Here is a 17,507-nt window from a genome sequence, read left to right as displayed (position 1 = left end):
GAATGTAGTAATTTATTTGATCTACCTTGTTCTATCCCATTTTTAAATCCGTGAGGTGTGATACCTTGAAGTGGTGTGCCATCAGCACCCAGGAAACCCATCCTCTACCCTCTGTAATCTGCAGAGCCTGGCACGTGTAATTGCAGTTGGTTTTTGGCAGACATCTGACTTTGGGGTTCTAACCTTTTTCAGACAGCCTCAGCAGAAGCCTTGCCCTCTTCTTGCCCATTGTTTTCCCAGGCATTTGTGGACAGAGATTTCATGGAAGGAAAACTGATAGGGCAAGAATTAAGCAGCCAACCTTCCTTATAGACATGAGATCTGCACGTGGAAATTCTTTACAAACACAGACCTTGAAACTGAGTGTACAGCCTTGGGATTTAAAGGCATATTTGAACTTAGCAAAAAATAAGCAATTCAGTGCATGTGAATAGCCACAGCAGCTTACGTAGGGCTTCTGCAAACATAGTGGTTTATAATTGACTGAAAGAAGAAATACATCTTTCAACACCCACCAGCTCCTGCAGGCTGGGTACTTTTCCACCTAAGCACCTCACTAATCTCTTTTTATCCTGTGGAGAGGTTACAGCATCAGGCTGGCCCTGATTGCCTTTACCTAACAGGTGCTGGTGATACTTTATTTTGCAAATGAGGCATTTCATGAACTATCATGAGGGTAAAGAACTACTACAACTGAGAGAGGGTGAAATGGAAAGGGAGGGAAGGCAAAGAATGACTTTGCAGGCAAATCCTGCCAACTATTGAATCTTTGCGGACACAGAAAGAAAAAAAAAAAAGAAAAAGAAAAAAACAACCAACAAAACAAACATCAGAAAAGTCATGCTTCAATTCCCCACCACTGCATTACCCTTTTCCTTTTCTTTTACTAGTTCAAAACACCTACAAGTATGCTGCCCTGCTTGAAGCAACCTCCTTGAAAATTTAAGTGTACATTTCAAAGACTGTGTACAACATAACTCTTTGTGTTTGGAATCAGGAAATATTTGTTGGGTGGAAAGAAAAAGGGAATTTAAGTAGTTGGTAGAAAGCAAAAGTTTCACCCCTGCCTGGTCAAAATGTGTTGAGCATAATGGCAGATCTTGACCATGCTGGACAGGAGTTGTATCTTGCAACCTTAGAAGAGAGCTAAGGCTTTTGGCAGAGCATTGCAAAATCAAACACCCCCAAAAACTTTCAGACACACATCCAGAGATGGGTAAGTTCACACTTGAGAATGTGACAATGCCACAGAGATGATGGTGAGGGCTGGCTGACTCAGCATCTGTCCCCATGCCTGGGCAGGAACCTGAGCTTCTTGTGGCACAGAGGTCTGCAAGGCAAGGCAATTCCTAGCTGTTTGAAGTGTGCTGTATCTACGTGTGGAGCAGCAGTGAAAATTGTTTAATCTGATAAAATCCCCTTCCTATTTCCCCTGCTTTGACCTCTTTTTCTTCTCAAAACCTGTTTGGTTCAGAGAAAATGCTAATATTTCCTGTGTACAGATGGGGACCTGAAGCTCAGAATGAGAGAACTGGAGACAGCTCAAATATTGCTGCCAGTTTGTGTTACAAGTTGCTCCACAACACTGACTGAAATTACCACTGATGAAAAACCAGGAGGATTTTTTTTTTCCATTCTAAACCTGGTAAATGAATGTTAGGTTTCTTTCTGTCTTTCTGGCTTTCTTTCTGTCTTTCTGGCTTTCTTTCTGCCTTTCTCTCTGTCTTTCTGCCTTTCTCTCTGTCTTTCTGCCTTTCTGCCTTTCTCTCTGCCTTTCTGCCTTTCTCTCTGCCTTTCTGCCTTTCTCTCTGCCTTTCTCTCTCTCTCTGCCTTTCTCTCTCTCTCTGCCTTTCTCTCTCTCTCTGCCTTTCTCTCTCTCTCTGCCTTTCTCTCTCTCTCTGCCTTTCTCTCTCTCTCTCTGCCTTTCTCTCTCTCTCTCTGCCTTTCTCTCTCTCTCTGCCTTTCTCTTTCTCTCTGCCTTTCTCTCTCTCTCTGCCTTTCTCTCTCTCTCTGCCTTTCTCTCTCTCTCTGCCTTTCTGCTTCTCTCTCTCTGCCTTTCTGCCTCTCTCTCTCTGCCTTTCTGCTTTCTCTCTCTGCCTTTCTGCTCTCTCTCTCTGCCTTTCGCCTTTCTCTCTCTCTCTGCCTTTCTCTCTCTCTCTCTGTCTGCCCGTCTGTCTGTCTGTCTTTCTCTCTGTCTTTCTGGCTTGCTTTCTTTCTGGCTTTCTCTCTTTCTCTCTGGCTTTCTCTCTCTCTGTCTTTCTCTCTGTCTCTCTGTCTTTCTCTCTGTCTGCCTTTCTGCTCTTTCTCTCTGTCTTTCTGCCTTTCTCTCTCTCTGTCTTTCTGCTCTCTCTCTGCCTTTCTGCCTTTCTCTCTCTCTGCCTTTCTGCCTTTCTTGTCTGCCTGTCTTTCCTTTTCCCCCCTTGGATCCACATTTGATCCCAACATTTCCAAAATAGGACTTCTGGTGAGAAGAACTTCTGGCAGGAGAAGTAGCAATGAGTTTACCAGCCAGGTGACATGCTCTAGCTGCTCTACATTCCCCAGGCAAATCAGGGAGGACAGCAGGTTTGGATTGCCTTTTGTTTGCTGAGCAGTGTACAGATGGGATGATTACCTCAAATAAGTGGGTAGGACTGAGCTTTCTTAGTATATATTTGTTCTGTCCTCCTTTCTTTTCTTTTGTCCTCAGGTGCCAAAGCACGTTACTGTGATGATGAATACATGAAGGTCTTGGAAAATTAGAATTAAATATGTGTATTTTATTCTGGAGTTGACACATTATATAAAAGGGAAGGCTAAGTCTAGTGTAAACAGCTATCAAACTACTGCTGTTTGGTTTTCCAGGCCAATTGTCTAAGTGTACTATGCCTCTTGTTTTAAAATAATACTTAAGTAGAGCTGATGCCGTGCTGCATCTCTCTTCACTCAAGATACCTATGCAGCGTGTACTCAGCTAAGAGAAACAGGATGGGAGTTTAAGTCTGGTGTTATCCAAAGCTTCCATTGCACCACCCTTCACCCAGCACTCTGCCTCTTCATGGCTGAGCCAGGGCTAGAACATATCTGGATTTAGTGTCTTGCTTGGGCACTAAACTGACAGAAAAGCTGTGCCATGAGTTTGTGCTTGTTTTTGTTTTGTTTTGTTTTAATTTATTTCAAGACTGCTGTAATTCCCTGTGAGTTAGCAACTGCCTGGGAATATTTTGGAGTTAGCTTAATAAATTTGGTTTTGCTGGAAGCAGGACCTGAATTCTTCCATCTGCATTCAGAGAAGATGGAAGAATTTTCCTAACTAGGTTTATTTGGAGCCTCAGTTTCATGCAGACCTCTAAAAGAAAACTTAATTTTATACATGCAGAAGAGATAGCTCAATTAATACTTGAAATAATTTCTATGGAATGCTAATTTCTCATGATTTGTGTGACTTCCAGTGTAGAACAGTCTGAAAATTCTCTAATTTGTGACTGATTTTGGCCTGAAGCTGTCACACATCAGAATGAAACATTTCAGGAGAAGTCATAATTTTGGTATATTTTGAATTCCAGAATAAAAGCAGATTTTGACTTCCCTTGAAACAAGTGGAAAAAAAACAATTATTATTTCATTTTGAAAGATAATTTTGAAATAAAAAACAGAAGCATTACACTTTTTAAAAGTGTTTTAACGGTTTAGGAAAGAATCAGTCTATTTTTGGCTTTGCTGCACTGTTTTTTGATCTAGATGAAAACACTCTTTTGGTTGACAAGTAATTCAGTTAAAATCTCCCTTCTATCTGCCTTCATGTTCCTCTCCTGTACAAGAAATGTTCAGCAGAAGTTACAGGAACAAGATCAAAACCATCATCTTGATCTGAGCAGGCAGACCCTGTATCCTGGGTTCATATTCCAAGAGATGTGCAGCTTCTGGCATCAAATTATTCCTTTCTTTGGCACCCATTACCAAGAGCTGCTGGCTGAGACAAGGATAGAAGTTTTCCAGGGATTTCTGAGATAAAGTATTCATTGCTTGCTTTCGTAGAGAATAGATAGAGGAAGAGATGGCAAACAAAATAAAAAATGCCAAGTTCAAAACCCATTAAAGTTCCATTCACTATTCTAAGTGCAATCTGTCTGAGAGTGATGTTTTTAAGGGTGGGAGCTGAAATCCCTGTCCCACACCGACAATAACCAGGCTAGCTCAGTCTGGAAAGCAAATGCAAGCTGTATTTACAAGCAGATCTACAATCTGTGATGAAATGCAATGGATATGTACAAATAGACACAATTCACAACATTTACAAATATATACAATCAACAGCAAAGCACAACCAAGCCCCCTTTGCTTTCCCCAAGGGGCCTCTCTCCTCAGCCAGAAGGAATCCCCCCAGGCCCCCCTGGCAGAAGGCAGAGAGTCAAGAACCAGAGAGGTTCTTAGACTTAGCTTGTCACGATCAGTGTATTATCTTCAGCCAGAAAAGAAGAAGCAGGCAGACAGAAACCAAGTCCCAGACCGCCCAACTCCCCAACCTTGATCTGAGTAGAGATTCTTAAACATTTCTCTCTCTCCAATGGAATTGTTTAGAACAATCATTATTTTGCTTTCTTACACCCAGTAGTGATTTATTTACATTCTTTCTCTTTCTCTGTCTCTGCTCAAACTTTGTGAAGAAAAAAACCACCACAACAGGCATTCAGTGTTATATGATGTGATCTGATGAAGAATATCACAAGAAGCATAAAAAAATCTTGAACCTGAGATGGTGTATGTATCTCTCTATGTGAATGCACACATATCTCCAGAGTTTTGATGTCATTCTAATATATTTGTAATTAATATTAGACCTTCTGCTACTAGGTTTGTGCCACAAAGATATTCAGACCCTATTTTGTCTTTAGGGTCTATGTTCTCATTGAAACCTAGGAGCCTAGATAGGGTGTTTTCCAAATCCCTCTGCTATGATGTGTGTATTGTTCCAGCTCACTTAATCTGACCTGAGTGCTGCAGCTCCCAGTAGTGGTCTGCTGAGCCAGTCTTGGTGCTATGATGTGTGTATTGTTCCAGCTCACTTAATCTGACCTGAGTGCTGCAGCTCCCAGTAGAGGTCTGCTGAGCCAGTCTTGGTGCTCTTGGAGATGAAAATGCATAAGCTAAAAACCTTGCTCACCAGGTGGCTCATATGTGGGTGGAGGAGGACCAGGCTGCCTACAGTGGCATCAGGCCCACGAGGCAGCAGGTTCCAGTGGAGCTCAGGTACCTGGAACCTGCCAAGGATTGTATAAGCATGTCCAATTTGCAAGTTTCGAAGCCATTGAGAAGCAGTGAGTCATTGGAGGGAGCAGAAAGGGATCTGATAAATTCTTTGTTAAAGGCTTGTTCCAGTTCTAATTAATCACATTCAATAACAATTCAATTAGTGCCATGAGTTAAAAATTACCAAGTTAGCTACATAGAACTGAGATGGACACATACAGGGCTGAGGCAAAAATAGGCTGGCAGAAATGAGAGGCATTGAAAAAGGCAAGGATCTCCTGAGACATTTCTGGAAATTGTTCATGGCTATTTTCCATGTCCTCATTCTCCAAATGCTTTTAAGAATGGCTTTCCTTCTCTGACCCTAGGTTCTCCACAGCATTGCTCCCACACGCTTTCTTTTGCTAATGATGAAGAGTGGTGACCACTGCTATGAGCAGGATGATGTGCTTAGGCAGGCAGACTGAAGCCTCTCTGAGAATCATAGAATGGTCTGGATAGGAAAGGACCTCTGAAGATCATCTAGTCCAACCCCCTCTGCAGTCAGCAGGGACATCCTCAACTAGATCAGGTTGCCCAGACCCCTGCCGAGCCTCATCTTGAATATCTCCAAGGGTGGGGCCCCACCCACCTCCTTTGGCAACCTGTTCCAATGTTCCACCATCCTCATAGTAATGAACCTGTTCCTAACATCCAGTCTAAATCTGCTCTTCTCTAGTTTGGAGCCACTGCCACTTGTCATATCACCACAGACCTTTGTAAATAGTCTCTCTCCATCCTTCTTGTAGGTCCCCTTCAGGTACTGGAAGGCTGCTATTAGGTCTCCCCAGAGCCTCCCCTTCTCCAGGCTGAACAAGCCCAGCTCCCTCAGCCTGTCCTTGCAGCAGAGGTGCTCCAACCCCCTGATCGTTTGTGTTCCATTTTGTTAAGAACACTCTGTACTACCTCACATAAAGACTCACCCTGGAGAAGCCCTATGAAGATGAATACAGACAAAACAAGAAACAAAAGGGATATAATTAAATAGGATCTGTCTCTCTGAGAGCAGATGGTCCCAGCAATTCAGCTGTCAGCCCTCAGACTGCTGGATACCACACTCACTTTTGCCAATAGGAAATACACTGTACAGCATCTTCCCTCTGATTTATTCTATAAGCCATTCCTTTATGTAGCTCACCTCTTCCAGCTTTTACAGCTCTTGGAGTGTGTTCATACTGCATCAAACGCAACAGAATTGGAGTCTCCTTCTCGGGAGACTGTCAAGGCCCATCTGGATGCATTCCTCTGTGACCTGAGCTAGATTGTATGGTCCTGCTCTGGCAGGGGGGGTTGGACTTGATGATCTATTTGGGTCCCTTCTAGCCCCTGACATCCTGTGATCCTGTGAATTCTGACTTGGTTTTTTTGGCTGGTATAATAGGGGATTGAGTAAAAGTCACCACACTTGGCTTTAGAGCATTTAAAAAAAAATGGTGTTGTAGGTATACTGAGGAAGCAAGAAACATTTTTACCAAGAGGAAACAAGAAAACCCATATCAAAAATTCTGTGATTCTTTCAATATGAAAATAAAAATTAAAGAATGGTAGTAATCCTCTGTAAGTCAGGTCCACATTCTACCCTGCATCTTCGTGGTGAAATGGTTTTTAGTTGCATTGCCACACATCTCCTCCTCCATTTCCCACTTTCTAAATTCTTTTGGATTATGTCAGAGAGAGGTGTTTCACTGGAAAAAAAAAAGGAGCACAATCAGAATCTCATGGAAATCTGACTTGCTGTGTACACACACATGCAGGCACTGAGATACCAGTGCCAGCACACCAACAAGATGTCACTGCTGTCTCTATATGTATCAAGCCTGTGAAGGTATAGATATACTCTCCCACTTGAAAGCTGATGTGTGACATAAATTCCCCAAAGGCTGAGGGTGTTGCCAAAAATTTCTTCTTGGCTTGAAGAGTCAGTTTTGCTTTGCTCTGGCAGTGCCATCACAAAAATTATCCCTTCATGTTCCAACATTATTTTTAATTTCCAGAATCAAGAGCACTGTTTTGTTTCAAAGCAAACTTGCCTTGCCTTCACCTGAATTCAAATTTCACAATATCTAACGGGAGCGTAGACAGGGAGACCTTTGTACCTAGCACATCTCTACATGGCACTTCAACAACACGTCAGGATATTGGTATCTAATCTCATTTTGCATTTGAAAGCATAAACAAATTCCATCTGAAATCAACCAGGAAAAAAAGTGTATACCATTTTAGGTAAATGATTTGGAAACAAAATAAATCAGAGCTGTTTTCCCATGTGTTTACCAACTGAGAGATGTCTGGAGCATTGCTAGTGATGGAGCTAATGGGCAACATGTGTGAAACTACTGAAGTGAGGACTCTGGAGAGCAAAGCAGGGGTGAATTAAACCTTTAACCCAGCACCTAGTCGAGTGGTGGGAATGATTTCTTCAGCACATGATGTTCCTATGGCTTTCAGCACAATAGGTGTTGATGTGTTGTTGCGTGATGATTCAAAGTCCACTCAAATCACTGGAAAAGAGCTTTCTAGTAATTTCTTTGAGCTTTCACTACCTTACAGAGGCAACTGCGTACTTGTTCAAGCCACAGCTGCATAAGCTTCTCTCTAGGATTGATTAATAAGATGGGCAACCAGCAAGGAGGAGGCTGCAGAAACTTGCAAGGCCTGCTTTGCTTGGGTGTCTTGGATGGGCTCCTGTTTGGTGAGATCCCTGTGCTACCAGCTGGTCCTTGCAAACATGCTTGATACCTTGGATGCAGAAGATCTCTACACAGTAGCTGTAGTTTTTACATCTACTGGTTTAGCTATGGAATTGTCCAGGCAGTCTTCAAAGTGGGTAAGTGTATTAAAGATGTGCCTTTACTTTGAGTGTTTCCTCTCTAACGTGATGGAAGTGTGCTAAAGCATCTACCATTCCTACACTCTGTTCAGGCTTTGCTTTGAGAAGGAAGAGTTGTAGCAGCCTGTTGTCAGCTACTGCCTCCTTCACATGCTCCTTAGCTGGGTGTAGTGAAGGAATCTGGCCCTTAAGAGGACTCTGCGTTCACTGAAGCCAGTCTTGGCAGAAGGAGAATCAGGTGTGTGACCCTTGGAGATGTTAGCAGTACATGAATAGGCTTAACCAGGACCCAGGGTTTTAAATTGGTTTTGGCAAAGACTATCTTTTTACTGTGTATGGAGCACCTACCTTTGTGTAGTCATGGTCACAGTTCCAGGTGTTGCTGTAATGTAAACACTTGCTAGAGTAATATCCAAGCTCCCAATGCCTTTGTTTGGCTTTTCGTAAGCTCACATACCAGAGAGGGCTGAAATTCAGGAGTTACCAATAATAGATCCTATTCTAAAGGTGATGCTGTTGTCACTGGCAGTATGTAAAGGTGGGTGAGGTGTGCTGGCAGAAAGCAGAAAATGGTTGCCCTTCAGAATAAATAGCTAGGATTGCTTCTGTGAATGCCTTGAGGATTGTTTCAGCCACAGTACCTGTCCTGCTCTTTGAAAATACTGAGAACTATCTCAGATGAACTTGCCCTTTTCACTGTTGTTATTAATATTACTCAAACCCAGCTTTTCTCTGGCCAGGTTGAGCTAACTAACGTTGGTGACAGGTTTGGTGGGGTTTGGGGGTCTATTTTCATGACTAGTGTTGGGAGAGTGAAGGAAGGTGGTGAATGGAGGTGAAGGAAGCTGATGAATGGACTGCCCAGGGAGGTGGTGGAGTCACCATCACTGGAGGTCTTTAAGAAAAGACTGGATGTGGCACTTGGTGGCCTGGTTTAGATGATATCATGGTATTAGGTCATAGGCTGGACTTGATGATTTCAGAGGTCTTTTCCAGCCTCAATAATTCAGTGATTCTGTAATTTGAAGCAAACCACACTTCCAATAAAAAGGTCATTTCAGGACTATGAAATTCAGTGAATTAATACTGGGCAAGGTTGTCAGTAGGGACCATGATAGCCACTGTCCTTGAAGAAAGGTTTGTAGAGCACCTGGAACAGTAAGGTCATGATTTCACCTGACATGGCTTAGGCCTGACCACAGGCAATATTAGCAGTTTTCCAGGAGCTGTCCTTATCCAGCGCTAAAACATCATCACTTCTGTATTGCAAACTTTGCTAGCAGCAAGCTCTGGGACAAGAAATGACATACACCCGAGCTGACTTTATTTTTCTTCAATTTGCAGTTTTCATTTCAGACCTAAAAACTTCCCTGGCTTTGGAGAGAAAACAGTGTCCTCTGCTTTCTACTTCTTTCTAGTACAATTTCTTTTCAACATGGCAGACAGTCTTCTGAGGCTGTTCAGCATTAGTAATGCATCACTGGTGCAGCTGAAAATGGAGAGGTCTGGCATTGGGGGTTTGAAGTGGAAATCTGTTCCTTGACTATTCCTCCTGCTGAGGAAAAGCCTCAGGTCTTTTGATGTGTGAGCAGATAGAATAATTTTGTAGCAGCACAAGTACCTGTGCTGTTTAAATAATGCTCAATATGTTATCATGCAGGAGGCACCTCAAGCTCTGTTTACATACATGCTGTCAAATATCTTTCACATCTTAACAGAACAAAAAATAAGCTATTTGTATTCTCTTCTATATATACTCACCACAATATATACACAAATAGGACCCTGCAAATGTGCTTACTTTTGGTTACAGATGTTTCCCTACGGATGCAAATGGCACTGTTTGGATGGATAAGTGTTTGCAAGATCAAACACTATACAAGTATGTGGATATAGGTACAAAAGTACATGCATGTATAAGAGATTGCTATCAGTTTCAGTCAGAGATATAGGGACCAAAACTTCCTCTGATGAAAAAGCAGCTCCTGTGGTATGGGGAAGAGAAGTGAAGCAGTCTTAAGTCTTCATCACAGCCTGCCATTCTTAGGATCTGTGCTTGAAGAATGAATGCTATAAGGAATTCTGACTCCATAGCTTATTACGACACTTCTAAACCAGCCCAAAAAGCTTTCTGCAGAATCCTCAGCAGAAGTTGACTCCATGTATTGCTTGAAGATGTTTTTAGCACTTCCCTTGATTCCAGTGAGGAAAAATTAGCAGTGGAGTAGGAACAGAACCTAACGTTTGCAGGACATGTTGGCCAAGTTTCTAGTTCTTAGAAGAACAGTGGGGGCTGAAAAACCAGGGTTTGTTTCAAACTGTATTTTGTCATATGATTTAGATGAGTTATTTCAAGGGAAAATTCCTTCAAATCAACCTACTGTGTTTTGAGACAAAAATAGAGCCTTTTCTGAACAAACAATAGAGGCTGCAGTGCCAGCATCTCCCTTGCCTCAGCTGCAGTAGTCCATGCATTTCTTATGCTGCTCAACAGGAATCTGAATCCTCATGCTTGAGTGTTCAGAATAAGCTCCTTACAATGGTCTGAGATCAGAGAACATTGCTGAGGACTGCAGCTCTCAAGGGAGAAGACTGTGCTAGGTTTTAGTGTGTCCTGTTGGCTTTGGTAACTGTTCATGGCAGATCATAGCACTCTGCTGTGTGCTTCTCTAGGCAGTGCTTGCACAGACATCCCAGGGGATTCCAGTCTTTGATTCATCATCAAGATGCCTAACAGCTAGAGCTGTAGTGTCTGTCCAAGTTTTGTAAGGGAAGCCACTTTTCCTAAGAGCTGCCATCTTCTCTCTCTCTTCTTTTCCTGATTTCCTCCAATTCCTCTTCTTATGCCTTCTGCTTTTCTTTCCCTCATCCTCCCGGCATAATTCTTGGTTTTGCCTTGAACTCTTTTACTGCCTGAAAGCTGAAGTTGTGCAGTATATAGGTACTTTATGCAGGCCACCTGCACATGTCCAGTTGTCCCTACACAGTTCATTGTGTGCTTGACCACCTCAATGTAAAATGCTCTACAACAACAAACTGCAATATGAGGGTCAGGCTGCTGCTAAGACATTGTGAAAACTCTGATTTGTTATGTGAAATTCCTTTCCTTCATGTAAAATATTATTGGTTTGCAAATTTTCAGAGAAGCCTCCTGCACTTCCTCAAAGCTGCAGCTGTTCCACTGGATTAATCCCAACCACCTCAACTTGTTCAGTTCCATGCTGCAATTTTGCCAGCACCCACTGGTCTCTGTAGGTCCTAGCTCTTTGGTTCCCTATGTTCTTCACCAAACACATAAGGTAGCATCCCATGGTGCAAAGTGTTACTAGAGGAGTGGATTCAAACAATTTAGACCTGTTAAGTGCTTGGAATGGGGTCTTAAAGCAATTTTGCACACAATTTAGGCAGTGGAACCTAACTTTGCAAATACAATGGAAGCAGCAGACAGTCATAGTGCCAATAAGAAATGTCTTGTAAGCAGTCTCCTGGCAAGATGTCCTCCTGTGTATGCTGTTATGCAAGCCATATCCCCTTTCTTAATTGTTACTAATTACATTTTCATTGTGAATGATCCATTAATTAGCCTACCACAGCAGAGTTGAACAAGGAAAACATATTTCACTTTCTTAGGGAATAAGTAAGGAAAAAAGCCACAATAACTCTTGGCTGGGTCTCTCACTGCTACTTAGTCTCTTCAGACATGTTTCTTATCACTTTAATGGATTTCCAGGCTCAGTGGGCTGTAGAGCTTGTAAAAGGAGTGCACAGGTGATATGATCTTGTCCTTTTCTAGTGGAAGTAATTCAAGGTTCAGGCTTTTTAATTAAAAAAAAAATCCCAAAGAGACAAAGCAACAGCTCTTGTTAGATGTAAAAGCACGTTGCAGTGATGGTTAAGATGTGGCTTGAATTCTTTAACCAGTAACCCTGGCTCTGAGACTTAAACAGTGCCATCAGCCATAACAGATCTGACCCTTTTGGAAGCTAGTGTTGCTGATCTGACAAACCTGAACACAGATTTTTTTCTTCAGATACTCATGGAAGAACTGCTGCACGTTTCCACCCTCCAAATAAGTGAGTTTTAACAGCAGGAATGCCTTTTGTGGACTTTGATAGCTTAATACTCTGGATACTCTTATCCAGAAAAGCAGGACCACTCATGGGTAAAAAGAAGTTTAATTAAAGACTGATGTCTGTCTAAACACCTACAGAGACAGACCTAATCTGATTGTGGATGCAACCTGGTTTCAACACTCTGATGGTATTGTAAAATAGTTGTAAATTAACACAGATAGAATCCATGAACAAATATGGCTATATATAGGATAATCCACCTCTTTGTCTATGAAACACTTCAAACAATTAAGAGGGAATCCAAAGGGACTGGGGATTTATCAAGCTGCTTGCTTGTAAAGCAGGAATACGCAGTTGGATATCACTCAGATCCAAGGCTCAGAAAATAAATGAGTCTTTGGAAATATGCCTTGGTAAAAGACCTTGTAATCCTGCTTTTAACCAAGTTACACACTGAAGCTGTTACGATCAAGAGGTGAAAACAGGCAGCCTGCATTTCAGAAAAGAGCAGCCAGACTAAGACTGTCAAACGCTATCAGCCCTGTCACAGGAACACATGATGGAGAACCCAGGGGCTGGAGAAGACCTGCATGAGCAGCCCTCTCACTGCCTGCAGGTGGTGGTTCTTCAGAGGAAGGGCTCTCTTGAACCATTTGATGTGTCTGGAAAAGCATAAGCAAAAAAGCCCATGTTGTGCCACTCTGGGGAGGAATTGCAGCCCATGCCAGTGCACCTGGAGCAGCTCTCTGGCACTGTCCCCCTTCTTGACCCAGTCAGGTGTATTTCTGCAAGAGGAGCAGGGAACTTGGTTACTGCAAATACCTATTGCTATGATGTTTGTGGTTTTCCTCCTTTATCCTCATATATTATATTCTCTCTGGTTAAATTTATTTATGTTCATTGCTCTTTTCTGTTTGTTCTCTTTTAAATTCAAAGTTAAACCCTCTAGCTTGTTTAACTAAAGGCTAAAGACAGCAGAGCTTGGGGATAGGCCAAAAATTGTCAAAATTATTATAGATTCAAAAGGTGTGATGTGTAAATATTCAACTGCTTCCCTATTCTGCTGTGACTCACAGCCACAGGGCAGGTGCTCCCCAGCAAAGGCAAGTACAGGGCATCCAAATTCCTCCTTGTCTTCCAGTCTGCAGGAAGAGCTGGGCAAAAGCTCTGTAGACTGACTCATTTTCTGGAAAACTGGAGGAAGTTTCTTGTGTGTTTCAACTGCAGATGAAACTGCTTGGGAAGGTGATTCAAGGCAGAAAAACAGTGGGAAAGTTGATTTTGAGCAATGGTCTTTTACAATGTTGCCACAATGATGCAGAGAGAATTGTCCTCAGCTTAGATAAAGGAACCTTGATTTGTGCAAATGACTCCAAAAGCAGAAAGTATCAAGGAGGTGGAGAGGCACTTCCCATCCAGGTGTCAGGGTCACACAGCTTTTCCTATCTGTGCCTACTTGGTGCATAAACATAAATTTCCAGGTTGACCACAGCAACAGCTCTGAACATTGGGGCAATAGGTACAAAATCAGATCACCACAAGTTATATGGTGCATATTTGCCAAGCCTATTTTGCATCAAGATCAGAAGTATGTGATGGGTTAATGCAAGTGTTGCTTACTGAATATAGATCCTCAGCGTACATTAACTGGTCCCAAAGATTAAAGTTTGCTTGAGGATACTGGTCTGGAAGAGAACAGACTGTAACTAATTTTTAAAGGCTGATTTTACTTTAGTAAGCATGGTGAGGGTGCTGAAATGATTGATAACCATTTAAATATAGCTAAAGTATGAGAAAGTACTTGGAGTATAAATGCCATTTAAGAAAAGGTTTTAGTGAGTTTTGCTTTCAAGTGCCTTCAAATATATAATTTTTCACAGAATCACTTCTTGAGCAGCTGCTACAGATGGATAGTAAATCCTGGATAGTTGCTTTCATACCTTTTCTGAACACTGGCACATCACTGCAGCCAAACCAGAGTTGCATTTTGCATGACCTGTCTCACATCTCTGTGTCCTATATTGCAGCTTGGTTTAGCAAGAAAATACACTACACCATTCTGACCAGAAGATGGCAATGAGAAATGAGGTTTTACACCTTACCCTTCATTTCTTTATCAACCATTGTGCAGTGATGCTTCAAGCTTATCACGGTTTATATGTCAAATAAGTTTAATAATTAAAAGGAAAGCAGCTTCACCTCTGCATAGATGAGCTGTTGGGGGGCTGTGTCTGAGGACATCCAGCAGTAGGGAATGTAGGTGGCAGTTTAAAATCATTTTTTTTCTATAATTGCTTTATCATAGCTTGTTTCTGTGGACTGCAGAGGGGTTTAAAAGCCCAGAATGTTCAGCAGCTGAGTTCTAAGGATCTTAGGAAGACCTGACAGGTGAAGTTTCACTTGAGCACTGGAATCCCAGTGTACCTATCCACTCAGGGCTTCAGCTGACTACTTTCCCAGATGTTTACTGGGAATTTTTAATAGTGCAGGGGGATTTGTTGGAAACTTTTTATTTCTTAAGCTTCTCACGGAAGGAACATTGCACTTTTAGGTGCTAAGATTCATTGCCCGAGGTTCCTTGGCACAGCTGGAAACAAAGCTGTGTGGTCACCCTTCAGGAGCTGCGTGCATAGGAGATCTATTGCTCATCATAGAATCGTAAAATGGTTCAGGCCACCTAGTCTGACCCCCCTGCAGTCAGCAGGGACATCCTCAGCTAGACCAGGTTGCCCAGGGCCTCATCAAGCCTCACAGGGTGGTGTTCCCTCTGTGGCTCTGAACCTGGCAGGGCAGCTCCGACTCCATCATTAGATGTAACCCTCAGATCACTTTGTGCTGCATTTTTGGAGTTTACAGTTCTTTCAAACTTTTCCCTCAAACAAGAAACAAAGATAATACAAATGAAGTGTCTGAAATCTTTGCCAAGTCTCCTTTGCTGATCCCCAGAAAGTGAGATCTGTTTCCACTAGGAAAATGGGCAGTGGGAGGTAGCCTGAATATTAAAGGGATAGGACATTAGAAGAGGGAAGGAGCTCAGAAGTTAGTGTCAGAGCCAGGCTGAAAGCTTGCCTTATTGCCTAACCCATGCTAGTTCCCTCTGGTTCTCTTGAGAACTGGAGCTCACAGGCCATCAATTCACAGTCCTGCTGAGACTGTTCTTTAGTTCTTCCCTACCTACTTGACTGTAGCTCTTAGACCTGCTATTCTGCATCTCCTTTCAGAGAGAGGAGAGCATTTGAGGCTCTCCTTGAAGGGTCAGAGGGCAAGTCTGCTGCATACGTTGTGCGTAGCGATGGCGATTTGTGTGCCAGTGATTTATTCTAGCTTCCTTGTTTGTACTCATTTCAGCTGCTGTAATGAAGAATCTCTGGTATACTCTGCTGTTCTTCAACAGCTCAAACAGACCTAGTGTCAACAAGGAAGCACCTAATTAAAAGGCTGTTAGCATAACTGATCAGATCCAAGATTACACAACTAATGCACGTGCTTCCACAAGTGCCCCTAGTTGCTTGGGTTTGCATTAACCTGGCACTGCCTTCCACCTCCTCTATGGGCAGATGATAGGAGCTCATCATTTTATGGAGCTGCATGCATGGAAGCACCCAGGTGCATCGTTTTCTCTACTTGCTCTTGTCATTAGCCAGAGCTGTGGATCAGCTTTCTTTAGGGACAGTCTGCAGAGGCTATGTTCCCAGTGGGACAACTTGTTAAGTAGTCCAAGTTGGCTGGTTTCCTTCATGGGACTTGTTCTGACATCCTGAATCATGCTCAAGTGGGTTTGTCTGCAATGGCATATGGCAGGATGCAGCGTGAATGAGTTCATTCTCCTCTGTCACTCTAGGTTGAATCCTGACTTTTTGGGAATTGTTCTATCACTCACTGATTGCGCAATGTGTGATAGGATTACAGGACCAGAACTGTGGAGCTAACATACAGTAACTGATTGTGGTGAGGGCTCATCCAGCAGGTTGATGGATACAGGACAGAAGCTGAACAGAGTAGCTGAGCCCTCTGTCCTCAGACCCCACAGAAATCTGTGGTGGGAGTGGGCATAAGTGTTGGATAAGAATGGAAAATCAGAGGTTGGTTTGTTTTAAGGTGTGTGTCTGTGTCTGTGTGTTCAAGACCCCTTGTGTTCTGCACAGACAAGGATTGCCCCTGATCTTTAACCTCGTTGGCACATTTCAGCTGCTGGCTGTGTGCCAGGGAGCTGTTACTTTCCTACTGTATTCCAGGCTACAGTGAGGAGGCAAATCTGATAATGGAATTTCTTTGCTAAAGAGAAATGAGCAACACCAGAAACAAATGCAAAATCAGTTTTACCTTCTCTTTTTTTCGCTGTTTTTGTCTGGGTTTCTCTAGTTTCTGCTTCTTTACTGCTTGTATACCTGATTCCAGCCTTTCACATGCAAAATGTGTATTGGCAGTAGGCACAGAGACTCCAGTCTGATATTAGTTTCAGTCCATTAGGGCATTTGGTGGGATTGCCAGACTGCTTAAAGCTGAGTCTGCAAAACTGAGCATCTGGGGGTTCAGTTGTACAAGACAGACAAAAAGAAGCATCACAGGTGGATGCTCTCTTCATCTTTTTGATAGAAGAGAGGTGCCAAGCAATCAACCTTTTACACCATGGCCATTAATAAATCAATGCTCTGATATCTGAAGCAGTAAGCTGTACAAAATTCATAAAGGGAGAGCAGGAGTTATGCCAGCCATGCTGGTTATTCATCATCTTCTCCATCAATTCAGCCAGTCTCAGGTATTCAAGTTGTTCTTTCCCTCCCTTTATTTGTTAGCAAACATTACTTTATTTTCTAGGGAGCACAGAAATAAGAATAGAGAACGAAGGTAATGATGACAAATGGTTGATTTAGCCTTCTCTAAGACTGTGATAACCTAGGTCTGGTCTCTGTGTGTTCCTTCTGCCTCGCAGTATGAGTTCACTGGGGTGGCCCTGGACTGGCAAGCCTCCAAACTGGCGTGTGTCTGACATTGTTCAGTGGGAACTCTCTGCGCAGACCCAGGCACGCTCCTCTCCTTGGCATCAGAGGAATGAAAACAAAAGGCCTTGGTCCCAGCTTTGTTGGCTTTATCAGCACACATTATGGTTGCCTCCTCTATCTTCAAAGAGCTGTTGCAACTCCAAGACCAGAGCATTGGTACCATCTGGCAAATCCCTCTTCATTTGCCAGTGACAGACAACTGGCTTGCTTGGAGCTGATGAGTAATGCTTCCTTTCTGCAATGGTATGAGCTTAGAGGAACACCTGAATATCAATAAATCCCTAATTACTGTCACCCTGTCTAGCTTCTTGTTCAGATTAAACACAGTTTTCA

The sequence above is a fragment of the Indicator indicator genome, chromosome 13 (genome assembly GCF_027791375.1).
Source record: "Indicator indicator isolate 239-I01 chromosome 13, UM_Iind_1.1, whole genome shotgun sequence".
Classification (NCBI taxonomy): domain Eukaryota; kingdom Metazoa; phylum Chordata; class Aves; order Piciformes; family Indicatoridae; genus Indicator; species Indicator indicator.
The sequence above is the reverse complement of the archived record's forward strand: the minus strand, read 5'-3'. Positions refer to the sequence as shown.